Below are 27,681 nucleotides of genomic sequence, written 5' to 3' on the forward strand. Positions count from 1 at the left end.
GGCCCCCACCCCTCCTGTCTCTGGGCACTGCTGGGAGTGATAGGCACTCATCCCTCCTGTGTCAGGGCACTGCTGGGAGGACTCTGCACACACCCCACCTGTGTCAGGGCACTGCTGGGAGGACTCTGCACCCACCCCTCCTGTCTCAGGGCACTGCTGGGAGGACTCTGCACCCACCCCTCCTGTCTCTGGGCACTGCTGGGAGTGTTATGCACCCACCCCTCCTGTCTCTGGGCACTGCTGGGAGTGTTAGGCACCCACCCCTCCTGTCTCAGGGCACTGCTGGGAGGACTCTGCACCCACCCCTCCTGTCTCAGGGCACTGCTGGGAGGACTCTGCAACCACCCCTCCTGTCTCTGGGCACTGCTGGGAGTGATAGGCCCCCACCCCTCCTGTCTCAGGGCACTGCTGGGAGTGTTAGGCACCCACCCCTCCTGTCTCTGGGCACTGCTGGGAGTGTTAGGCACCCACCCCTCCTGTCTCTGGGCACTGCTGGGAGGACTCTGCACCCACCCCTCCTGTCTCTGGGCACTGCTGGGAGTGATAGGCCCCCACACCTCCTGTCTCTGGGCACTGCTGGGAGTGTTAGGCACCCACCCCTCCTGTGTCAGGGCACTGCTGGGGGGACTCTGCACACACCCCTCCTATTTCACAATATGTACGCTCATGACATACACGGATGTGGGTACGCTCCATGCATTCGAGGTGGGGGTACGTGTCGTACTTACACTGTTGGGGTGGGGGGTACGCTCCATATGTCCGCGGGTGAGGGTACGTGTCGTACTTACACTGTTGGGGTGGGGGTACTCTCCATGCATTCGAGGTGAGGGTACGGATCGTACTTACACTGTTGGGGTGGGGGAACGCTCCATACGTCTGCGGGTGAGGGTACGGGTCGTACTTACACTGTTGGGGTGGGGGTACGCTCCATACGTCCGCGGGTGAGGGTATGTGTCGTACTTACACTGTTGGGGTGGGGGTACGCTCCATGCATTCGAGGTGAGGGTACGGATCGTACTTACACTGTTGGGGTGGGGGTACGCTCCATACGTACGCGGGTGGGGGTACAGGTCGTACTTACACTGTTGGGGTGGGGGCGTACTCCATACGTACGCGGGTGGGGGTACGGGTCGTACTTACTCTGTTGGCATGGGGGGTACGCTCCTTGCATACGCGGGTGGGGGTACGGGTCGTACTTACACTGTTGGGGTTGGGGGTCCGCTCCTTGCATACGCGGATGGGGGTTTGTGTCGTACTTACACTGTTGGCATGGGGGGGTACGCTCCTTGCATACGCGGGTGGGGGTATGGGTCGTACTTACACTGTTGGCATGGGGGGTACACTCCTTGCATACGCGGGTGGGGGTACGGGTCGTACTTACACTGTTGGGGTTGGGGGTACGCTCCTTGCATAAGCGGGTGGGGGTACGTGTCGTACTTACACTGTTGGCATGGGGGGTACGCTCCTTGCATATGCGGGTGGGGGTACGGGTCGTACTTACACTGTTGGGGTGGGGGTACGCTCCATGCATACGGGGTGGGGGTACGGTCCGTACATATCCGTCCCCACGCTATGTGATGCTTGTGCGGCCCGTACCCAGGCCTTTGCCACGTGGGTACGAGCCGTCCCGCCATTGTTGGGGTGACGTAGGTGTGGGCGTGGTACGACTCGTACCCACGCTCTTAAGGCGTGGGTACGGGACGTACCTGTCGGGTTGTGTTGCCGGTTCGCGTCGTCAAGAACTTCCGTTGTGGCGGTCGCTGGCTTAGCTGGACACGCCCCCACCCCCTCGTAGTGACCAGGGCCTGGGAGTCAGGTATGTCCAGGGCTTGTGTGCTGTGTGACTTTGGTGGGGGTTTGTGGCCTGCCCCTGGTCCTGCTACCCCCCCCACTTTCCCCCCTCCCTTAGTTGTTCTGACCTTCTGCGGCGTCTGCGTCGTAACCTGTAGAGGAGGTCGACTGCTATGAGGGCCGGGATGACACGTAGGTTCGGGTCCATGTCTGTCCGTCGCGTACGGGTACTCCTTGTTCGCGTCGTCCTGTCTGTCCGTCGCGTACTGGTACTCCTTGTTCGCGTCGTCCTGATTTCCCGGCAGTTTTTGGCTGCCGGATAATATTCACCGTGCGGGATGACGTCGGTGCGAATCGTAATTCCTGGTTCGTGAATGGCAGGCTGCGAGCGTCCCGACGTCAGGTCGGCGCTTTCCCGGATCGCATTTGTAGGTTTATTTTCGTCGGTCGGGGTTTTGTACGAATCGTACGGAAATGGGGTTTCCGTGCGAATCGTAGTTCCATGTTGGTAGATTTTGACGACCGGGTATGCGTCGGACGGAGAATATGTTCCGTCCGACGGTTCTTACCCGGTGTTTACAGGATCGTGATCGGCGCCTAAATCTGCTTTCGACAGAGTGAGCAGGGGTTGTATGACATAATTTCAACAGACAGAAAATCAACCTACAAATATATCGCAACAAAAATATCGATGTCAAGAATATCGACATCCTATCTACAACATGGTAAGTACAAAAATATCGAAAATTAAATATCGATGTCAAAAATATCGTTATTAAAAATATCGTTTTTCTTTTACTTTAAAAATATATGTAAAATAAACCAAATTATACTTAGAAATTAAATAAACATAATTAAATATATTGTATAATATTTAAAATGTATAATAAATATATATAATTTAATAAAACTTTAATTAAACATATACATATAATATATAATATATATACTTACTTAATAATTAATTTTAAAATTAATTTCTGTAACGTATAAATTATTAAATGTTTTTAAAAATTACCAATACATCTATACACATAAAACAATAACATTAATAAATATTTAATAATTACATATAGCAAATAATAATCAATATTTTTAATGTGAATAATTTTTATTAGTAATGATATATTACAATAGCAAAAATAATACAAAACATATTAAATATCAGACACAATAAAACTACTAGTCCAACTCCAACAAAAACAACAGTAAGGAAAATGTTGGATACCGTAGGGGTAAAAATTACTATTCCAACTCCAAAGAGTGCAACAGTAGGGAAAGCGTTGGATAGCATAGGGTTAAAATTACTATTCCAACTCCAGAGAGTGCAATAGTAGGGAAAGCGTTGGATAGCGTAAAGGTAAAAATTACTATTCCCACTCCAGAGAGTGCAACAGTAGGGAAAACGTTGGATAGCGTAGGGGTAAAAATTACTATTCCAACTCCAAAGAGTGCAACAGTAGGGAAAGCGTTGGATAGCGTAGGGGTAAAAATTACTATTCCAACTCCAGAGAGTGCAATAGTAGGGAAAGCGTTGGATAGCGTAAGGGTAAAAATTACTATTCCCATTCCAGAGAGTGCAACAGTAGGGAAAGTGTTGGATAGCGTAGGGAAAAAAATTACTATTCCAACTACAGAGAATGCAACAGTAGGGAAACCACTGGATAGCATAGTGGTAAAAATTACTATTCCCACTCCAGTGAGTCCAACAGTAGGGAAAGCGTTGGATAGCGTAGGGGGTAAAAATTACTATTCCCACTCCAGAGAGTGCAACAGTAGTGAAAACGCTGGATAGCTTAGGAGTAAAAATTACTATTCCCACTCCAATGAGTGCAACAGTAGGGAAAACATTGCATAGCAAACGGGTAAAAATTACTATTCCCACACCAGAGAGTGCAACAGCAGTGAAAACGCTGGATAGCGTAGGGGTACAAATTACTATTCCCACTCCAGTAAGTGAAACAGTAGGGAAAGCGCTGGCTAGCATAGGGGTAAAAATTAGTATTCCAACTCCAGAGAGTGCAATAGTAGGGATAGCGTTGGATAGCGTAAAGGTAAAAATTACTATTCCCACTCCAGAGAGTGCAACAGTAGGGAAAGCGTTGGATAGCGTAGGGGTACAAATTAATATTCCCACTCCAGTAAGTGAAACAGTAGGGAAAGCGCTGGATAGCGTAGGGGTAAAAATTACTATTCCAACTCCAAAGAGTGCAACAGTAGGGAAAGCGTTGGATAGCGTAGGGGTAAAAATTACTATTCCAACTCCCAAGAGTGCAATAGTAGGGAAAGCGTTGGATAGCGTAAGGGTAAAAATTACTATTCCCACTCCAGAGAGTGCAACAGTAGGGAAAGTGTTGGATAGCGTAGGGAAAAAAATTACTATTCCAACTCCAGAGAGTGCAATAGTAGGGAAAACGTTGGATAGCGTAGGAGTAAAAATTACTATTCCCACTCCAGTGAGTCCAACAGTAGGGAAAGCGTTGGATAGCGTAGGAGTAAAAATTACTATTCCCACTCCAGTGAGTCCAACAGTAGGGAAAGCGTTGGATAGCGTAGGGGTAAAAATTACTATTCCCACTCCAGAGAGTGCAACAGTAGTGAAAACGCTGGATAGCGTAGGGGTACAAATTACTATTCCCACTCCAGTAAGTGAAACAGTAGGGAAAGCGCTGGATAGCGTAGGGGTAAAAATTACTATTCCCACTCCAGTAAGTGAAACAGTAGGGAAAGCGCTGGATAGCGTAGGGGTAAAAATTACTATTCCAACTCCAGAGAGTGCAACAGTAGGAAAAGCGCTGGATAGCGTAGGGGTAAAAATTACTATTCCAACTCCAGAGAGTGCAACAGTAGGGAAAGCGTTGGATAGCGTAGGGGTACAAATTACTATTCCCACTCCAGTAAGTGAAACAGTAGGGAAAGCGCTGGATAGCGTAGGGGTAAAAATTAGTATTCCAACTCCAGAGAGTGCAACAGTAGGAAAAGCGCTGGATAGCGTAGGGGTAAAAATTACTATTCCAACTCCAGAGAGTGCAACAGTAGGGAAAGCGTTGGATAGCGTAGGGGTACAAATGACTATTCCCACTCCAGTAAGTGAAACAGTAGGGAAAGCGCTGGATAGCGTAGGGGTAAAAATTACTATTCCAACTCCAAAGAGTGCAACAGTGGGGAAAGCGTTGGATAGCGTAGGGGTAAAAATTACTATTCCAACTCCCGAGAATGCAATAGTAGGGAAAGCGTTGGATAGCGTAAGGGTAAAAATTACTATTCCCACTCCAGAGAGTGCAACAGTAGGGAAAGTGTTGGATAGCGTAGGGAAAAAAATTACTATTCCAACTCCAGAGAGTGCAATAGTAGGGAAAACGTTGGAAAGCGTAGGAGTAAAAATTACTATTCCCACTCCAGTGAGTCCAACAGTAGGGAAAGCGTTGGATAGCGTAGGAGTAAAAATTACTATTCCCACTCCAGTGAGTCCAACAGTAGGGAAAGCGTTGGATAGCGTAGGGGTAAAAATTACTATTCCCACTCCAGAGAGTGCAACAGTAGTGAAAACGCTGGATAGCGTAGGGGTACAAATTACTATTCCCACTCCAGTAAGTGAAACAGTAGGGAAAGAGCTGGATAGCATAGGGGTAAAAATTACTATTCCCACTCCAGTAAGTGAAACAGTAGGGAAAGCGCTGGATAGCGTAGGCGTAAAAATTACTATTCCAACTCCAGAGAGTGCAACAGTAGGAAAAGCGCTGGATAGCGTAGGGGTAAAAATTACTATTCCAACTCCAGAGAGTGCAACAGTAGGGAAAGCGTTGGATAGCGTAGGGGTACAAATTACTATTCCCACTCCAGTAAGTGAAACAGTAGGGAAAGCGCTGGATAGCGTAGGGGTAAACATTACTATTCCAACTCCAAAGAGTGCAACAGTAGGGAAAGCGTTGGATAGCGTAGGGGTAAAAATTACTATTCCAACTCCCGAGAGTGCAATAGTAGGGAAAGCGTTGGATAGCGTAAGGGTAAAAATTACTATTCCCACTCCAGAGAGTGCAACAGTAGGGAAAGTGTTGGATAGCGTAGGGAAAAAAATTACTATTCCAACTCCAGAGAGTGCAATAGTAGGGAAAACGTTGGATAGCGTAGGAATACAAATTACTCTTCCCACTCCAGTGAGTCCAACAGTAGGGAAAGCGTTGGATAGCGTAGGGGTAAAAATTACTATTCCCACTCCAGAGAGTGCAACAGTAGTGAAAACGCTGGATAACGTAGTGGTACAAATTACTATTCCCACTCCAGTAAGTGAAACAGTAGGGAAAGCGGTGGATAGCGTAGGGGTAAAAATTACTATTCCAACTCCAGAGAGTGCAACAGTAGGAAAAGCGCTGGATAGCGTAGGGGTAAAAATTACTATTCCTACTCCAGATAGTACAACAGTTGGGAAAGCACTGGATAGCATAGGGATTCTATAAACATAATAACCAATTAAATAATTAGTTATAAAAAAATAGCAGATTTATAATTAATTTACAAAATATTTATTCCTAAATACCAATTATTTAAAATAAATATTTATATAAATAACTTTAAATTACATCCCACACTATTCCCCCTTTAACACACAACACACTACACATACAAAATACACAATACATTTAAATATCAGTTTATCTATTATTTACAATTAATAATACATTCTTTATAATTAATATACTTATTATTTACTAATTTATACATATTAACTACCAAATTACAATTATTCACAAATTAATTTTAATAACAATACATTAATTAGCAATAACAACAAATAACATGAAATAATAAATTATTTAAATTTACTGTATTTAACATACTAATACCAATTAATTACCAATTAATAATTATTTAACAATTAATTATTATTAATTACAAATAAATAAAAATTATCAGTAATTATTTGAATTTAATTACATCCCACCCTATTCCCCTATAAACCCACAACCCACTGCACATAAAAATTCACATAATCAATTTAATCATCAATTAATCTCTTAATAAAATTAAATCACCAATTAATTAGTAATTAACAATTAATTAATTAACAATACCAATAAATAAATATTAATATTAAACTAATTATAACTTATATAATTAACCAATTAATAAAATTAATTTACAGTTAATAATTAATTACCAATTAATTAATCAATTAATATATTTAATTTACAATTAGTAATTAATTAACAATTAATTAATCATAAATACCAATTAAACAATACATATTAATTAATTAATTATAATTAAATTACTTCCCACCCTATTCCCCTATAAACCCACAACCCGCTCTGATACTAAAACGCTAAATTATATTTTAAATAATTATTAATCTCTAAACATTTATTTTTAAATGTATTAAAATACATTACAATAATCTTTAACATACAAATAAAATACATATTAAAATACATTACACTAATAAAATATCGATATTATTGACATCGAAATTTTTCATTACGATATTACTTACATCTATATTGATGACGTCGATATTATTAACTTCAATAATACTTACCTTGGGGTCGATATTCTGTCCATCGATAATCTTGACTTCGATATTCTTTACCTACGATATTAACAACTCAATATACTTGTAGGTCGACATTTAAAACTCGATATTTAGACTAACCACCGTGAGCAGGAGCCAGCTATGGAAGAAACTCAAAGAATGGGGCCTGCCAAACGTAATGCTCAACGCCATAATTGCCTTGCACACGGACACCTGGGCAAGAGTTAAGTTGGGCAACGGATTGAGTACAACTGCAAGCATTCAGACGCAAAGCGGTTTAAAACAAGGCTGCGTTCTAGCCCCCTGTCTATTCAATCTGTTTTTATCCGACATTGCACCTTACATTGAAAATCCAGAGTCACACCCCCGAAAATGGTCAATGAGCCAATTGCCATATTACAATATGCGGATGATATAGTTCTGTTGAGAGAAACCCCTATTTGCTTACAGAGATCAATAAGCAACTTAGTAGCCTACCTGGACAAGGAACAACTTGAGTTAAATAAAGAGAAAACAAAAATAGTGCGCCTAGTGGACCGCAAGAAACTCAAGTTCAAATGGACGGCTAAGGGGGCAACTGTTGAAGAAGTTAGTTCGTATAAATATCTGGGCGTAATAATTGGGCAGGGTGCAACCCATAAAGAGCACAAACTGGCACAAAAAGCAAAGGGCCATTCATTAATTTATGCATATAAACTACTACGCAAAAAGTTGGACTGCCCAAACTTCTCTCATTTGCTTAAAGTAATGGCCGCCCAAATACAACCCAGCTTGTCCTACGGCTTGGCCCCTTGGTGCGGCAAAGAAGCGCACCTACTGAATACACTGCAAACAAAGATCTACAAAGCAGTCTTCGACTTGCCTAACTCTGCTTCGCCCTCCCAGGTCAGACTGGAATTCGGCCTCCAGCACCAGAAATTCCGAGGAATGAGCTGCTTCATTAAACTCTGCCACATGCTCCGCTCTCCTGACCCGGACACCTTAAATAGCTTATGCTGGGAAGAAATTAAGCTCCAGGGGGATTTAGCAACACCTAACTCCTGGGGAAGCTTTCTGAGAGAATCCCTGGCCGAGATGGACCTACAAGCAGCATGGGCCAACAGGTTGGACAGAGGAAGCTTTGGCAAAATAGTAAACGGAGCAGCTAAAAAGAAATCCTTGTGGGCAGACAAACAAGCGCTCTCTAAATGGCGGCACGGGTGGACAGTTATAAACTCTTACAGATCTTTGAGGCCACAACCTTATTTATCCACCCACTTTAGCTCATGGCTAAAAATGACCTTTTTCAAGTATCGAATGGGTGTGCATGAGGCAAAGGACCTATACCCCCAGTGGAAAACGCCATTTGAAACAGAGTCCTGCAGACTATGTGGTTTTAAAAAGGAAACTTTAATACACCTGATATGTGCCTGTACAGCCATTTTAGACCAAAGGAGACAGCATTTGAAATCTATCTTCAACGAGCAGAACATTCGCTCCAGCAGGCAAGCGGTGATTTGCTGGCTGGAGGGTACATCGATTATACTGGCATGCCGTGGAATTAAATATATGAACTTCAGCAGACTCTTACGGCGTTGCTAATGTAAGCGTTTTTAAACTTAAATCTCACCGAACGCGCTGTGGATCTTACTCAGAACAACAAGGTTTTAGTCTACTGTAACATTTTATTTGTTATGGGGGGGGGGGGGTTGTAATGATTTTAAGTAATCAAACAATAAAACGAACTTGAACTTGAATTCAATTCCGGCATTATTTTATGCTAACGACACAACCTTACTCTCAAGAACTGCTAAAGGTCTCCAACACTTACTAGATTCCTGTGTGTCCTTGATGCACTCCTTGGACTTAAGTATTAACTGTAGGGAGTCTCATATAAAGATTGTGGGTCCCAGATAATCTAAAACACATACAATTTGTATCAAGGAGTGCTCCATTAGCAGGGTTCACTCATTCCCCTATCTTGACATAATGTTTGACTTCTCCAATTATTGGTGTACACCTTTTTCAACTAAGAGACATTTGTGTCCAGATTTACTTAGGGCTTGTGCTTCAGGGATTCTGCTCTGGAACAGAACTATGCTTGGAACCATAGAACATCAGTATATAGAGACTGAGTCACCACCCCACCTCAATGTCTATGAGTCCGGGTCCAACTAGCTATAGTGCCTCACTTGCCTTTGTAACCATACCAACCAGAGAAATAAGTGAATTGGCACCCCCAGAACACAACACTCTTGACCCTCTTGGGGATTGTGGTAACAGGACACACCCTTTTGCTCTCTTAGTCATACCTGTCCACAATGAGATACCCAGGAGACACGAAGAAAGTTTAGAATATTTATTCAAACTATTGTGCTCTGAAATGCAGTATACGTGCCACAATTTCAAAATGAATGCATTATAAAAATATTGTTAAATATTGTTAACATGGTTAATAATTCATATACCATGAAAAGCACTGTCATTTTAAAGGACAGAGTGACCTAATCCTCCCCTTGCAACTCAAGTTAAATGATTATATGAAAGATCTCTGGGATTACCGGCAGGCCCTCTACTTTAGCATACACAGATGGACGCTCTACATCTCAGCGGGCGCAGTGCTCTTGTCTCAGATATATTGTTCTAAGTATCTGTTTGTGGCTCATGTACTCATCTATATGATAGGACATGTATGGGCATAAACAGCAGCTGCATTCTTATGTTTTGTCTAGGTGCTAGTGCCTGGCCAGAAAGAATAACATCGTCATTTGAGCTTGTTGGTTGTGCTGAGACTAAATCCCAGGAAAATAACAGAACATGAAAACATATGCAGTTGCCTTGTGAATACACAATATGGCACAAATGCAAGCATGTTTATATAGTAATGTGTGCAAAGGAAAATGAGGTCAACAAAATTGTACAGTTAGGCTACCATAGGGAAATCTACAACGGGCCATGCAAGAAACACATGACACTTGCATTGCCGCTGCATCACTCAAGACGATACAAGGTGGTGAAAGGCCTTAAGGCTTATTTATAATGCAATGCAAAACCACCTTTAGTGACTTTGCATGGCATAATAAATATGGAGTAACGCAGGTCAGCATAAGTCCCCGCCTTACATCTATTCGATGTTCACATCATGTTTTTATCCTTGACAAACGGGCCTTAGAATTAAAACTGTATTTCATGTCCAGATCCCTTTAGTCAATTTTAACACACCTTTATTTCACCCATTCTACTGACACTTCACTCCTCATCCACGGAACATACATCGGCTAAAAACAGAAGATCTCTGGCAAAGAGCCCCCTCAAGGGGCCCTTTAAGCATTGCAAAGGAGCACTCCCCTCCACCTGTCAGACCTAGCTTCCCGCTTAGGAGCAGTGCACTCTGTGTTTTCACCACTGTATGTGCCAGTGTGCCAGTCCCTGCTCTCTTATCTTGTTTTGGTCACTTTGTCTGTGTCATCTCCTCACTCAGGGAGGTTTGACAGATGCTGAATCGGGTAACCCCGGGGTTGCGCATGGTCTGCTTGCTATTGCCATTGTCCCTAAGAGCCTTGGAGCCGACTCCCCACCTAGCCTTGGTGGATTCAGGGGGCATGTGCACATCATGGTCCTGAGTCTCTTGCCCCATGCACCTCTTACATGCTATTTTTTGGAAGCTTCTACCAAGAGGTGGTTTATGTGACCTGCCTACTGCCGAGCCAATTTGTATTACTCTAAGAGGCTTCCCTTGTAATCCAGGACTACCCCCCTGGAGGGTGCTCGATGGACTGGGATCATCTTGACTGGCATCCACGTAACATGGGAGTGGTTTGTTGGTTGGTGCTCTATGGGGGAGGTTTCAGGGAGGGAGAAGGCTATAGTCCAATTCTCAGTGAACTGGATGGACATTCTTAGCTTGGACAATAGGTCCCATCTTAGTATATTGTTCGTGGAGGAAGGATAGTACAACAATTGTTCCCTTATCCTATTCTCCCCTATTTTTAACTCGAGGGGTTCTGTGAGGGGAACATTAGCCCCGGAACCCGATATTCCATGCATTTTGGCAGTGGTCTTCGATAAGGGGGCTGCTTTGTCCTGCAAGCATGAAATGGTTTTGTGCCTATTAACATAGAGACCATGGGGCCCTCTTCAGGGCCATCTGGGTCTCATAGTTGGCCGAGAGTGATTTTAAGTAACTTGGTAGCCTCTGGCATGAATTCCATGTTTTTCTCCTGTCCTATGTTTTCGCCCTGACTGTCAGATCCCATGGGACTCCTGCCCTCTTCCCGGACGTCAGTAGCTCTGTGTCTGTGTAGGTTGTGCGTTGGGGTCACCCTGCATTTGGCCCATAGTTTTAACAGAGCTATTCTTCCAGCCCTCTCTTGGTCCATATATCTGATCTGAAGGTGTGTCCTCATGTGTTATATGATGATAGTATTGAACGTCACTCCCTCAGGCCAGCGAAATGCATGTGCCTTGTTATGGGAGTGCCACTCATGGCAGTGTTTCTCTAGTTTCAGAGCCTGTCTGGGTCCCTAGCTTGCATGTGGTCTAGTGTTGCCTCCATGATGGATTATGAAACATGTTAGGGAGTTTTATAAACTTTTTACTATTTCAAAGTTTTAAAACAATTACTAATTCTACTTTTATCATGGGGAAACTGTGTACATGGGGCTATACTATACATGGGGCTATACTGGCCACAATCTACTAGTTACAAGCTCTATAAAAATGATATACCACAAAGTGCTTGACAATTGACAGAGACGAATGCAATAAATTAGGAACAACCTGTAAAAAGTGCAATGGTTTGTTCAGAATAGTACAAGTTGATTTTTTAGCAGCACAATAGCAAATGCAGAATTCTGACATGTGCGAAAAAACAGCTATTATTTCATACATGCATAAATGTACTAGCATGACATAACATATAGCACAACTGCAAAATGTTAACAGCACCACAATATCAGCAATGCATCAATGGAAAACCTTAAAGAAACTAGAAAAGAAAAGATCAACAGAAAAAAATGATTATTTTGTCCCCAAAAATCTTAGCTCTCTCCTAGTGCCTACAGCCTGAGGAAAAGGAATACTCTGAGTGGTACACAGAGTTAAGTGAGCCCAATAATCTGTCAATATCAGTTTGGGGACAAAATAGCAACTATCTGTGTGGAGAAAAAGGAGCAACTTGACCACTATTGGCCTTATTCACTAAGGTCTGAATTTTTCCCTAATATCCAAATTAGACCCTATATCACACCTAGGGACCATGTGTACCTTCGGTTGTACTGCCCAGTGGTTCAAGCAAAAATATCCACCTCCTCACTTCTTTCAGTTAGTGTTAAGAAACCAACAGTCCCGAAGAAATCTCTTTAGCCTAAAAAATAAGATCAAGGGTTGAAGATGTACCAGTTGTGTAACGTTCAATGGTTCAAGCGAAATATATAAGTGGCCCTATATAACACACCAAGAGCCTGTGTTGTACCAGTTGTGTAACGCTCAACGGTTCAAGCGAATAAATGCAAAACTACCTTCACCTTCCCTAGTTTGCTGACTAGGAAAAAAGTGATCTAAGGACTTGTCCTAGTTTGTCACACACCACATGCTAGTACTAAGAATCAGATGTAGTCTCTTACCCTTGTGAGGGTGGCCTCCAGACAGACCTCAGCCTGTGCATTCAGCAGAACTTTTAATTAATTATGGTATCTGCTCACCGGTCTCATTGCACAGATGTGAATCAGTTGGGGCAGGGGTCCTTGTCCTTCGGCAGCAGTCGGGCTCTATAGGCCAATCTCTACGGGCTGGCTCGCCAAAATGTTGCTCAAATATGAATTTACCTTAAAAAAATTAAAAGACAAGAGGCGTTTGGCAAAACAGGAACAAATTGGTTTAAATAAACGCAGCAGCTGGGAGAGCATCGACAGAATAGCATCTGAAGACAGTCTCAATGTACAGAGGTTTTGGCCAATCATATATACAGTTCGTGCAGAGCAATAAACCGATTTCACATTCTTAGAGAGCATGTGGGTCTGGGCCTATTCATAAATTATAAGCACAACCATCTGATAACGGGGACACAGGTGGCTTTTGACCTCGGAAAGAGCTAGTGTGGGCCAGTGTGTAAGTGCCAAGATGACCAGCATCTGGAAAGCGTGATCACTACATGTGGTGTGCGTGCTGTGTCCTGAATGGCTGAGTGTTCCTAAATATATGTGGCATCTTATTTGTAGTGTTTTGGGAACGTGAGCTTTTGGCCAAATTAATTTTATTGGGGCCAATTACCTCTGACTTGTTTGTGGTGTAGCTGCCTATCTGTGGGGTCTATCAGGGTTTTCCCTGGTTGAGCATTTGTCTTTGGGCTGAGTGTAACCCCACCTGGGACCTATCAATTGGGAGGCATAGGTTTGGCTCCTCGGGTCCATCAACCCAGAGTCAAAGATACGTGGTCAGACAGGCTGCAGGTTGCAGCTAGCACAGCTGTCTCAAGACAAGAGAAAGGCTGAGGCTGAGAGAGCTTGGAGGAGGAATATGCCTTGTGGGCTCATGAACTTGCTCTCAAGGAGCTAGAAATCAATGCCCAGGAGCGTAGTTTGAAAGTTCTGGACTCACCCGCCCTGCAGGTGGAGTCCAGTTGTGGCAGCAACTGTGATTCTAGTGTTTGGAACACCTCACACAAGCCCACATAATTGGTACCTAGCTTCAAGGAGGGGGATGACATACGTCAGAGGTTGCAAGAATATGAGACAGCTCTGGTAGTGCACAGGATCCATCTGGAGGATTGAGGGACTGGCCTGGGGAGCTATATCCCTGAGGATTGGAGGGATGCACTAATGGTCCTAGAAGGGAGCAACAGGCAGAGGTGCCCCCATGAAAGAAACAATGATAAGGAGCTTTGGCTCCAACCCTGAAGAGCATAGGTTGAGTTTCAGGGGCAGTAGGAAACTGTCTCACCAGTCTTGGGGGCAATTTGTGGAGGACTGTTGCAGAGCACTAGAGAGATAGTTGAAAGGTAGCACAGCAAACAATTTTCACACATTGTCCTATCAGATTGTCAAAGAGCACATGTTCTGTTTTTGTTCTTTAGGGCTACGCCACCACCTGTTGGAGTGTAAGTTCTCTGACCTCAGGGAACTTGCAAAGGAGGCAGACCTCTGGTTGAGTGCCAGAGGGTTTGGAAATGCATTTGGGAGTGATCCTAAGGTTTCCCCCAACCGAGGGAGATGGGGGAGGTTTCCAGCAGCTCAGATAGGTGTAATGGGATGAGTACAGGGTCCCATGTCCCTTCTCAGGGGAGAGCCAGATTGCCCAAAACCCAGTCCCAGAGCCTGAATGGTTCCCAGAGGGAGCACCAGAAGGGGGAGGCCTAGTGTGTATCGGGAGGTAATCCACTGAGGGAGACGTCTTAGAGTTAGGAAAACGTGGTAGGGTGGCTGTCACAAGCATCCAACCAGTTCTGGTGTCTGGCAGTACCGCTTCTGAAGGTAGGGTGCAGAAGGCCAGATGGCAGGGTAAGAGGGGGAGGCAGTCCCCAGTAGGAGAACCATTGGGTCAGGGGCCAGCTTTGAGGTCAGTGCCCTCTAGGAAGGATCCTGGTGACATTACTTCCTGTCCAGGGGGCCCTCATGCTCTGTCAGATGGACAGGGGATTGGGAGACCACTGCCAGGCAGACTCTCACGCAACATATGAAGAATGTGTTTCGCTTGGGTGTGTAGGAGTACTACCCAGGCACCTGCTCAACCTCAGCGTACAGACCATGGGTTGGGAGACCAGGTGCTGGGTAGAGCCCCTGAACTGGTGGGAGAATTGTGCAGGACAGCTGACCCAAGAGCCATGACAGTTCTGGATTCTGGAGGTATCACTCCGAAGAGGAGGGTGCCGAACACCAGACAGAAGAGTAGGGAAAGGAAAGTCTCATTCCTGAACCCAGTACAGCCTGAGGGTGCAGACCCTGGGCAGGGGGACAAGTGGAAGGGTAGAACCCCTGAACTGGTAGGAGGTAGAGTGGATCAAGGATGCTATGCACCTGAGGCTACCGCCCGCACTCTGAGAGATTCCAGAGACCAGAGACCCTTGGATGGCCTGGGCCTGGCTCCGGCAACCAGTAGCTTAGGTTGTCTGGGGAGCATAGACAGAAGGGTCCAACTGGGTACAGAGCGGCATAGAACAGGAATGTGTCCTTGCAGTTGCGGCCCACAGTCCATGTTCTATCGCCCCAACAAGGGAAGCCCATCAAGGTATTGATTAGTCTACATTAGCTTTAGGCAGAATGGGGTTGTGTTGGACCTGGCCCTTTTCACAGAGTAATTCCCAAACATTCTGCCTCCCTCCTGTATATTTACAGACCTGTTTTTGTTGGCTTTAGGACTCTTGACACTTTACCACTGCTATTCAGTGCTAAAGGGCACGTGCTCTCTCCTTTAAACTTGGTATGATTGACTTACACCTGTTTGGCATATTCATTTTCCTCTAAGTCCCTTGTACGGTGGTATCCCATATACCCAGGGCATGCAGCGCTGCTTGCGCCACCCACAGAAGTAAAGTTTCCAACCTGTCTCAGTCCTGCCACTTAAGTGACTGCATGTGCAGTTTACTGCCACAATGACTTAGAATTTAAAATTACTTGCTAAGCCTGAAACTCATCTTTTACAACATGTAGTACATATAGTATCCCATCTAGCTCTCAGCTCCTCAGTGGACAGGGAATGGGAGGTGACACTAGTCTTGGCACTAGACCCAGCAAGGGACCCCCTATCCTAGGGGTCCTCTCTCTCTACTGGCATCCCTCCCTGGTCATTTTCTACCTCCTGCTCAACGTTTTCAGGGCCACTGCCCTTAAAGGGTGCAAATAGAGAACCCTCCCACTCAGAGTCCCGAATAGTCTTGGGGTCCTCCTTAGCGTATTCCTCAAAACCACCCCCCCCTGGCATTCTGTTAATGTTTTCGACCTAGTGCCCTTTCAAAATCAATCAGGGCATTCCAAAGGTACTCTATGCTGTGTTCCTCACTCACAGCTTGTCCCGTGAACATGAATGTATCAATTTGAGAAACCTTTGGTCAACAGAGCTAAGTTTAAGGCTCCCTGAATCAAGGGAAGACTTATCTTGGAGTGCAGTATTTTAATGTGGAGATCAATGATAAATCAGTGCAGAGGAAATCCATGCTGACTGAAATTCAACTGCAGCTCCCAGAGTCTACCAGTGATTCATTATGGTTTATTTCCTATTTACCTTGTCTGCCACATGGTCTGTTTTCTTCAAAATGTTTACTTTTTGAGAAAGAAGGGTTTGAGGAAGATGTCAATGGCGAAGGAGACCAGGTACCTGTCAAGCCTGGGATAGAACCTTCCTTTTCCTCAATTAGGTAATGGATATCTACTGAATGTCTACCAAATGTTAAGTTGTGGTAATTTAATAGAGCATGTATATTTGATTTGTAGCTCAGTCTGAAGGGTATTAAATCACACAAACATCCATGAGGTCTCTTGGTGCTAGGATAATGACACACAACATGTTTGCAGACAAAATATAGAATTATTGAAAATGCCAAGTTAGTTGTTTCTTGAATGAAGTAAAAATGAAGAATTTTCCTCACATTTCGGGGAGACATATTGTTAAGGGAAGTGGGGCCGTTTGCACTGGTTTAACTGGCAAAGTCTTTCTGGCTTTCTGAGTGCTTGTGATTTCATCAAACAGTATAATTACTTTTTAAGGACTTTTTATGAATATTTTGAAGGGAAGCTTGCTTTTAGATGATATTAAAAGGGGTTTTAGACCTTTTTAGTTTTGATTTCATTATGGCCTGCTGGCTTTTTTATATCGACCCTTAGTATGAGGAGTGGGTGTTATGTGCCCCAGTTAGGTACAAGTAACAAAGCTGCACATTTTCTTACATTCTCCTAATTTTGCACAATAACATTTCTAGTGTGACCTTTTGCACATAGTCGTGAGTGACAATGTTGGATTTGTTTCTCTGAAACAACTTTTGTTTACACATCTAGCTTTGAATAACATTATCAGGATGCCACAAACACCATGTAAAAGGCCTTTTTACGCACAATGTTCAAATGTCGTTCTGTCTTCATCTACGGGGCGACAGGGCTATCTACATTTCCATAACATTTCTAATCTAAACGTACATCACAAGGATCTTTTCTATTATAAATACTGAGCATCCCAAAAGATTGGCAGAGGAAGCACTTCAGCTGACACTGACGGTCCTTGCACGTTAAGACTCCACCACAAAAAGGGTCTGACATCTCCGTGAGGGGTGTCCAGTTCATGACCAGGACGGGGTCCTACATTCTCTCCCACTAGGTAATGGGGTTTGGATCGCCTCTTGGGGTGATTCTTGGCTTCACACCTACACACATTCTAGGTAGATGTTGAAAGCCTGTTTTATATTCCAGTATATATATATATATATATATATATATATATATATATATATATATATATATATATATATATATATATATATATATATATATATATATATATATATATATCACCAAAACTGCCCAGCAGATGAGGCCGCAGCACACAGCAAGTGAAGGAACAACCTTTATTTTTCACAACAGACAGCTTACGATTCCGTTATAGTGGTAGTTATTTTTTTCCGTTTTTTTCAATTAGCACCAGCTGTGCTTTCTTCGCTCCTTTCAACCAATGCATGCTGGTCCTTGTGGTAAAATAATGCAATTTTAACCCTCCAGTGGGTCCCAAGAGTCACAAGTCTGTTAAAGAGTTTGATTCAAGCCCCGATTGGGACCCCGAATCGTACGCTGACTGTCGAAATTAATGCTTGTTGTGCCTTTTGCCAAGGGGGAGGCTTCCCCCCTGGAAGCATCCCAGTGTCGGATGGCGCGATCCCTCCACGGCCTGGACTCGCCGTGTCAAATATATCACCAAAACTGCCCAGCAGATGAGGCCGCAGCACACAGCAAGTGAAGGAACAACCTTTATTTTTCACAACAGACAGCTTACGATTCCGTTGTTTAATTCCTCCTGGCCTGACGCGTTTCAAAGGGTGTCTCCCTTCTCCTCAGAGGCCCCTTGTGCAAATGGATTTCGTGCTGCCACAAGTTCCCTGCATGTTTTAACATTTTTTTCGTTTTTTTCAATTAGCACCAGCTGTGCTTTCTTCGCTCCTTTCAACCAATGCATGCTGGTCCTTGTGGTAAAATAATGCAATTTTAACCCTCCAGTGGGTCCCAAGAGTCACAAGTCTGTTAAAGAGTTTGATTCAAGCCCCGATTGGGACCCCGAATCGTACGCTGACTGTCGAAATTAATGCTTGTTGTGCCTTTTGCCAAGGGGGAGGCTTCCCCCCCTGGAAGCATCCCAGTGTCGGATGGCGCGATCCCTCCACGGCCTGGACTCGCCGTGTCAAATATATCACCAAAACTGCCCAGCAGATGAGGCCGCAGCACACAGCAAGTGAAGGAACAACCTTTATTTTTCACAACAGACAGCTTACGATTCCGTTGTTTAATTCCTCCTGGCCTGACGCGTTTCAAAGGGTGTCTCCCTTCTCCTCAGAGGCCCCTTGTGCAAATGGATTTCGTGCTGCCACAAGTTCCCTGCATGTTTTAACATTTTTTTCGTTTTTTTCAATTAGAACCAGCTGTGCTTTCTTCGCTCCTTTCAACCAATGCATGCTGGTCCTTGTGGTAAAATAATGCAATTTTAACCCTCCAGTGGGTCCCAAGAGTCACAAGTCTGTTAAAGAGTTTGATTCAAGCCCCGATTGGGACCCCGAATCGTACGCTGACTGTCGAAATTAATGCTTGTTGTGCCTTTTGCCAAGGGGGAGGCTTGGAGTTGGAGTGCGACTCAATACAACGGCAACCTCCTTTTCTCATTTAAAGTGGTCCTGCCTGGGCCACGAGTCGCACCATCACAAGACCCCATGTGAGTCCGTTCCTGCTTATTGGGGCATGGTGTAACACGGAGCAACTTGGAGCTGTTTTGTAAATCAGGCGGGAGCTGTGATAGGACATAATTGAGCCTCTAAGAACTTTTTAATGGACAAATCTGTGGCAGCAACCCACTTGGGTAACATAATGACTACCAGTCCCAGAAACCAGTGCGTGATACTCACCTGTACGCCATGTTGATTTAAATAAAGGGGATGTAACTGTTGGTCCTGCTTGTCATGGCTTTGCCTTAACCACGCCCAATGATGAAGGGCGCAATAGCCCGAAACGCGTCGGCGAGGAAAGAACGAGGTGATGTGTGTCCGCGCAGGGGCCGCCTGCATGAACAGCGTACCGAGTTGGAGTGCGACTCAATACAACGGCAACCTCCTTTTCTCATTTAAAGTGGTCCTGCCTGGGCCACGAGTCGCACCATCACAAGACCCCATGTGAGTCCGTTCCTGCTTATTGGGGCATGGTGTAACACGGAGCAACTTGGAGCTGTTTTGTAAATCAGGCGGGAGCTGTGATAGGACATATTTGAGCCTCTAAGAACTTTTTAATGGACAAATCTGTGGCAGCAACCCACCTGGGTAATATAATGACTACCAGTCCCAGAAACCAGTGCGTGATACTCACCTGTACGCCATGTTGATTTAAATAAAGGGGATGTAACTGTTGGTCCTGCTTGTCATGGCTTTGCCTTAACCACGCCCAATGATGAAGGGCACAATAGCCCGAAATGCGTCGGCGAGGAAAGAACGAGGTGATGTGTGTCCGCGCAGGGGCCGCCTGCATGAACAGCGTACCGAGTTGGAGTGCGACTCAATACAACGGCAACCTCCTTTTCTCATTTAAAGTGGTCCTGCCTGGGCCACGAGTCGCACCATCACAAGACCCCATGTGAGTCCGTTCCTGCTTATTGGGGCATGGTGTAACACGGAGCAACTTGGAGCTGTTTTGTAAATCAGGCGGGAGCTGTGATAGGACATATTTGAGCCTCTAAGAACTTTTTAATGGACAAATCTGTGGCAGCAACCCACCTGGGTAATATAATGACTACCAGTCCCAGAAACCAGTGCGTGATACTCACCTGTACGCCATGTTGATTTAAATAAAGGGGATGTAACTGTTGGTCCTGCTTGTCATGGCTTTGCCTTAACCACGCCCAATGATGAAGGGCGCAATAGCCCGAAACGCGTCGGCGAGGAAAGAACGAGGTCATGTGTGTCCGCGCAGGGGCCGCCTGCATGAACAGCGTACCGAGTTGGAGTGCGACTCAATACAACGGCAACCTCCTTTTCTCATTTAAAGTGGTCCTGCCTGGGCCACGAGTCGCACCATCACAAGACCCCATGTGAGTCCGTTCCTGCTTATTGGGGCATGGTGTAACACGGAGCAACTTGGAGCTGTTTTGTAAATCAGGCGGGAGCTGTGATAGGACATATTTGAGCCTCTAAGAACTTTTTAATGGACAAATCTGTGGCAGCAACCCACCTGGGTAATATGTGCGACTCAATACAACGGCAACCTCCTTTTCTCATATATACATATATGGATATATGAAATACACCAGAATTCCCAGAACTTGCTCCACACTCGAAGCAAAGATAGGGACACGGACTCCAGGTTGGTGCGTGACTTCTTTTTTCTTTATTCAAATAAGCAGACGCTTCGGCATGATGGCATGACGCGTTTCGCCCAACAGGTGGGCTTGTTCACATGACGAGACTCCTGTCTCCCACAGTATTTAAACACATTTTTTTACCACTCATTGCGTCACGTGCTTTAGTGAAGGTAGAAGAAATACTTTTTAGGTAAATCATTTTGATGTTCAATGAAAAAAGCAATATAATTTTCCTGGCTTTTATAATTGCTGGATAAATCCCAGAGTAAATATATATTTCACAAAGTGCAACATGCAAATACATGGTCATGAACAATTGAATAATATTGGTTTAAATACCACGACAAATCAAGTGCAAAGTAGGCATGTTAAAAATAGTTTGAAAAATACATTCTTGTAGATATAAAATATACAGATCATTGTCAAGAAAGTCATACTCGTCTAATGACTGTATGGGTTAATGTGCCTGCAACTGTCCAAGGGAAATCTTACAGTCCTATAATGTGATGTTACCTTCTATATTTTATGCAGAGGTGACAGCACTGTCCTGAATAATTTTTTTGTTTATGGGAAAAACAATGGACCGCAAAAAATCTTGAAAGTTTCCCTTATATCTTGCTCTCGACCCTTGATTTAAATTCATTGCTACTGTTTTACTTTGTTAGCCATTCATCTAAGTGTGAACACCATATAAAAATATACTTCAAAGTGCTTCTAAGAAGTGCTGTTAAAAGTGTGTTTGGTGCTTAAAACTAATAAATAATTAAATAATCACAATTGTACTTATTGTGATTTAAAAAAAATCTAACAAGAAATCCGAATTGACTTAACAATCCAGATTTTCGGGAGTTAAAGGGAAGATTTTAAGCAGACTGCTGATTCTGATTATTATCGTAAACATTTTAAACATTTAAAACATTTCAATTGATGGAGAAAATATGTGTCTTCGGTCGTTGTTACTAGTGATATTATAGTCATTGAATCAAATATTAGGTAAAGGAACAGAAATGATTTCAGAAAGTCAATGATTAAGAGATTTCGCTCACCAGGTGAAGTTGAATGGGGACCTTAACGGATACAGTGGGGAAGTTTTAAGAATATCAGCATAAGAATATTTGAATAAATATGTCAACATGGATGTTCATGGAAAAGGGAAGATCTGTATTTAGTGTATAGACATTTCCTCTATTCCAAAAGGGGGTTATTAAAATTGCCAAAATTATAATATATCTTAACAATTTCATAAATAGCCTCTAAAAATACATATAGAAATATATATACAAATATAGAAATATATATAAATATTAATAGAACAAATGTAAAACAAATGTATAAAGTTCCATTGCTATAAAATACAAATATTCTAAAAGACAATCCACAAAATCTAATAAGGCATTATTTTCTTTTAAAAAGTTATACAACTCTTCCCCATTGTTAAGTCCATTGGGAGTGCGTGTGTTTAGTTTGAGTATATATTTCGCCACCAGTTGTCTAAGGACTTTTTCCTGTTTCCTCCCCTCATTGGTGGAACCGCAGCTATGACATAATATTTAAGATCTTCTAGTGTGTTCCTGTGGACTGCCTTAAAATGTCTCGCCACTGGATAAGTCATATCTGAATTGACTATTGCTCTCAGATGCTGAAAGATGCGTACATGCACCTGACCTTTGGTGCTGCCTACGTATTGCAAGTCGCATGTGCAACTCAATACGTAGACAGCAAACTCAGTGCGGCAGCTATATCTGGCCTTGATTTGGTTGATCGATGCACCGAATACGGTAGTGTACTGAGTTGTATTTATTCCAAACTTACATGCTCTGCATGTGTTACACTTAATAAAACCATCACATGGTGCTAGCCACATTGTACTGGGCTGGCTGGCTAAAGTTGTCAATTCAGGACTAGGCTTGACTAAGGCATTGTACATAGACTTTTTGATTTCTTCAATAATGATGTCCTGATAGATATCTAGCAAATCACGCGGCATGATAGGAACGAAGGTGGATTTGGGTTTGAAAGTGGATTTGACTCTACCAGATATACTGACACCCATTTCTGCTGCCAACTCCTGTTTAGAACCAACAGAGTCCTCCTGGTCAGTGTCTATCAAGTTGCCCATAATCAAAAGAGTGGGAATGTCAGAGGTTTGATTCTGGCTCTTTATTGGTTGTTTTCAAAGATTCTGCACTTTTTTTTAAGTTCTTTATTTCAAAGTACTTTTTTAATTTCATTTTGCGGATGAACTTATAGATGTCGACACACGTTTGAACGTAGTTGAAACTACTCTCCGGGCAGTAGGATGACCCCAATGCCAGTAATTGGGTTTCTGCCTGATTTAATTGAATAGATGATAAGTTCACCACAGTATTGGGATTGGACTCTATGTTTTTTTTTGTTCCGTTTCTTGCATTGCCGGGCTTTTCTTCTGGCCTTCCTTCTTTTGTTGTTTCTTGTTGCAGATTTTGTGCGGGCTTCCGTGGTCTTAGCGTTTGACGCCGGGCCTGCTGTTCAAAATCCAGTTCCTCTCCTGGAGTTAGGGCACCCATATCTTTCCTTACTTGGACTCTAGTGAATCCACTGCCATCCGAGTCAATATCACTGATTGTTGAATTGGATTCAGATGGGGACTCACTTACTTGCTCTTGATTAATGGTACCTTGTGCCCCGCTCAATATACCTAAGGGAGGTAATTACGTTTTTAAGCCTTTATATTTTTTTGAGAATGTAAAGATTCACCCGGTTTCATAGTCCTGTTCATCCCGTGCATACTTGTACGCTTTTCTTGTTTTTATAATGTCTTCCTGTTTTTTTTAGACGTGCATGAATCTGTAATCTCGTTTTCTCAATCAGATCTTTAAAGTCCAGTTTAGCCAAACTCTCATTGATTTCACTGATCTCTTTAATTATCAAATCCCGGTCTATTCTGGCGTATTTGATAAGGATATGGACCATTCGCATGGAAGCCTCCAAGTTACTGCTAGCCCATTATTTTAACATTTCGGGATTTGGATTTTCAAAACTAGGGGCAAGCACAATCCGCAATCCTCGTGGCACCCTGTTGACTTCAGCATATTTTTCAAGTGATTTCTGCTCCCACCACTTCGTCATTTCCGACCTCATTAGTTTCTCCAGTTTTTTTAAAAGTATCTTTACCTCACCCTCAGGTTGATCGTTGGTTGTTAATTTGATCCGTCCGTTGTTTTGAACTGTGGGTAGGTTTTCAAATAAATCAACAGCTGCTGCTTCCCGTTCTCTTATTGTCTCATCAGCCATGCCTACAGCTAGTTATTGCTAAATGTCCCTTGTTTTTCACAAATAGGATAGAAATCTTCAGATAGACAAACAAACGGACGAGTCCTGTTAAGATTGGGGAGTGAGGGTTAGTCCGTTGACAGTTTCACGGAGCCCCGTTTACTGTCCTTTCTTCCCGTGTAACACTTATATACTCTCCGCTGTCCGTCCGTTGCTCCTGCATGCACCTGCCTGGCTGGAAAGGCGCAAGTCACTTGAACAACATGAGGGCTGAGATGGGGCGAGTGACCACCTGACTGGGAGTGGCCATAAAATCAATATCCCAGCGGTTGGCCCCCTGTGAGAATGAGGAGCCATTGAAACCGGCACTGATAAAGGCATTTGAAGGCTGAAACGCGTCTGCCAAAAGCGCTTCTTTGACTTTCATCTACTTGTGCAGGAAACAGCAAATAAAGCCTTTTATCCCCGGAGCAGCGTTGTCTCTCCTTTCCTACCTGGGAGGGAGTCTTGGTGTTTTAGCACCATGGTAGAACGGGAAACAGCCATCACAACGCAGACATAACAACGCACAACCATTACAACGCAACTTTTACAACGCAAGATCTATTACAACGCATGCTATTACAACGCATGCTAGTACAACGCAGATGCTATTACAACACAGATGCTATTACAACGTAAGTATGGGTAAGTTTTTAATTAAAAAAATATTTTTTAACCATAAAATATTTAACTATTTATTTACCCTACACAAGCACCCACCCAGGAGTAAAAATAGTAATTAGTGCCCCAACACTAATTAGTACCCCTACACTATCCAATACTTACCCTACACAAGCACCCACCAGGAGTAACAATAGTAATTAGTACCCCAACACTAATTAGTACCCCTACACTATCCAATACTTACCCTACACAAGCACCCACCCAGGAGTAACAATAGTAATTATTACCCCTACACTAACAAGCACTTACACTACTGATGCATACCCCCTGGAGTAAGAATAGTAATTATTACCCCTACACTATCCCTACACTAACAAGCACTTACACTACTGATGCATACCCCCTGGAGTAAGAATAGTAATTATTACCCCTACACTATCCAATACTTACCCTGCATACCCCCTGGAGTAAGAATAGTAATTATTACCCCTACACTATCCAATACTTACCCTACTGATACACTCCCACCCTGGAGTAAGAATAATAATTATTACCCCTACAATATCCATCCCTTACCCTAATGAAGCACCCCCCCTGGAGTAAGAATAGTAATTATTACCCCTACACTATCTAAAACTTGCCCTACTGATGCACACCCCCTGGAGTAAGAATAGTAATTATTACCCCTACACTATCCAAAACTTGCCCTAATGAAGCACCCACCCTGGAGTAAGAATAGTAATTAGTACCCCTATACTAACAAGCACTTACCCTACTGATGCACACCCCCTGGAGTAAGAATAGTAATTAGTACCCCTACACTATCCAGCACTTACCCTACTGATGCACATCCCCTGGAGTAAGAATAGTAAATATTACCCCTACACTATCCAATACTTACCCTAATGAAGCACCCCCCCTGGAGTAAGAATAGAAATTAGTACCCCTACACTATCCAATACTTACCCTACTGATGCACACCCCCTGGAGTAAGAATAGTAATTATTACCCCTACACTATCCAATACTTACCCTAATGAAGCACCCACCCTGGAGTAAGAATAGTAATTAGTACCCCTACACTATCCAATACTTACCCTACTGATGGACACCCCCTGGGATAAGAATAGTAGTTATTACCCCTTGAGTATACAGCACTAACCATACTAATGTACACTACTGGAGTTAAATTAGAAATTAATCCTTTTTTTAATATTTTTAAAATTTATTTAAAAAAACATTAAAAAATCATATTAATTATTTTAAAAAAAATTAATATTATAAACAATGTTTTATATTTATTTACAAATTATTGGAACAATTTTAAAAATTAATAAATGTAATTTAGAGAAACATTCCCACGCTTTGACATTGAAGTGAATGGGAAGAATTGTCCTTCTTTGATTTCACTAGTTTACATTGAGACTGCCGCGTCAATGAAATTGAAGTTCATTTGAAGAGGATTGCGGGACAGAATAAAAGCAAGAATGAATAGAGAAACGGTAAGTAATTTTTTTTATGGATAATGTAATGTTAAAAAAGTAGTAGTTTATTAAAAAGAAATAGATTAAAATGTATTCAATAAATGCGAGACTGCGATGTTTATTTAAATATTTATTAATATTTTTTTTTAAATAGTTGTAATATTAAAAAAATACAAAATGCATTTAAAACTTAGAAAATAAATAAAATGCATGTAATTATTTTAAACAATAATAATAAATATATAACGAAATAACATTGACAAGTCAGTTTTTCGTTTTTGTTGCTCCAGATGACGTTGACGCGTTAATGTGAAAATTGAAGGCCGCCATTTTCAGTAGCGTTGCAGGACATAGCAGGAGCTTCGGAGATCTGCGCTCAGGTAAGAAACTTAAAAATACATATATACAAGTAGATGATTGTTTATTATTGCAAGGAGAGTAGAGGGAGGTTTGTTAATGTAATAAATGATATTACTTTGTTTAATCGTAACTTGTCACGAAGTATGCTGTAAGAGTATGCCCATGTCGGGTCACGTGTTTACCTTCCGAAATTGTTTGTTATAATTAAATAGGATCAAGAAAGGATTTAGAATTCGAAAAACAGAAGAAGAGAAAAAATGCGAAGAAAAAAGAACGATTTTCGTCATTTCGATTTTTTGGGGATTCCGATTGGACATTGTTTATTTTTTGGGGGTTTACATCTATGCTTCTTTGACATATTTGAATATTGAATTGGTAAGAAGATTCAGAAGGATTTGGAATTTAGAAATTTATTTAGGAAAGAGAGAAAAAAAAGGTTCTTTTGGAATAAAAACAATCTGGAGCAGGAGAAGATATACCGATGGATTTCCACGTTGAAAATCGTCCTTTTTAGCTTTCGTAAAATTTCTTATGGATTATTTTTTGGTGTTACTACTATTTTTCAAACGTATACATAAATTTAAAGAAGGCTTCTTACTCATGAAAAAGTACTTTGAAGAAGACTGATAGTTTGGAAGAAAAAGATATTGTCATTTTTAAATTTTTGGAGATAAAAACATTATGGGATATTTGCCAGAGGATTTGTGTTGGAAAAAAAGACAATCATGGAGAAAAATTTTAGGATTGCAAAGATGAAGAATAGAAAAAAGAAAACATCAAAGGTAAGGTGAACCGACTTAATAATTTTGAAAATGTTTACAAAAATGCCAATTAAAAAAGGAGAGATAATTTAGGGTAAAACAGGAAAGTAAAAGTCTAGTGTTTATTAGTAATGTAGTATGTGTGCAACATTATCAAGGTAGTCTGAAGCCACACACAACGAAAATTGTTGTAAAGTTCCCAATAGTCTTTCAGACATTTCCTTAGATTTTTTGCTAATACGTGGGTTTAGGCTACCTGTTAATGCTTGTGACATTCTCATTTCTTGGTAACTTTGCTCCTTCCTCAAAGTTTCCAAAAAATGATAAAA

The sequence above is a fragment of the Triturus cristatus genome, chromosome 6 (assembly GCF_964204655.1).
Source record: "Triturus cristatus chromosome 6, aTriCri1.1, whole genome shotgun sequence".
Lineage (NCBI taxonomy): Eukaryota > Metazoa > Chordata > Amphibia > Caudata > Salamandridae > Triturus > Triturus cristatus.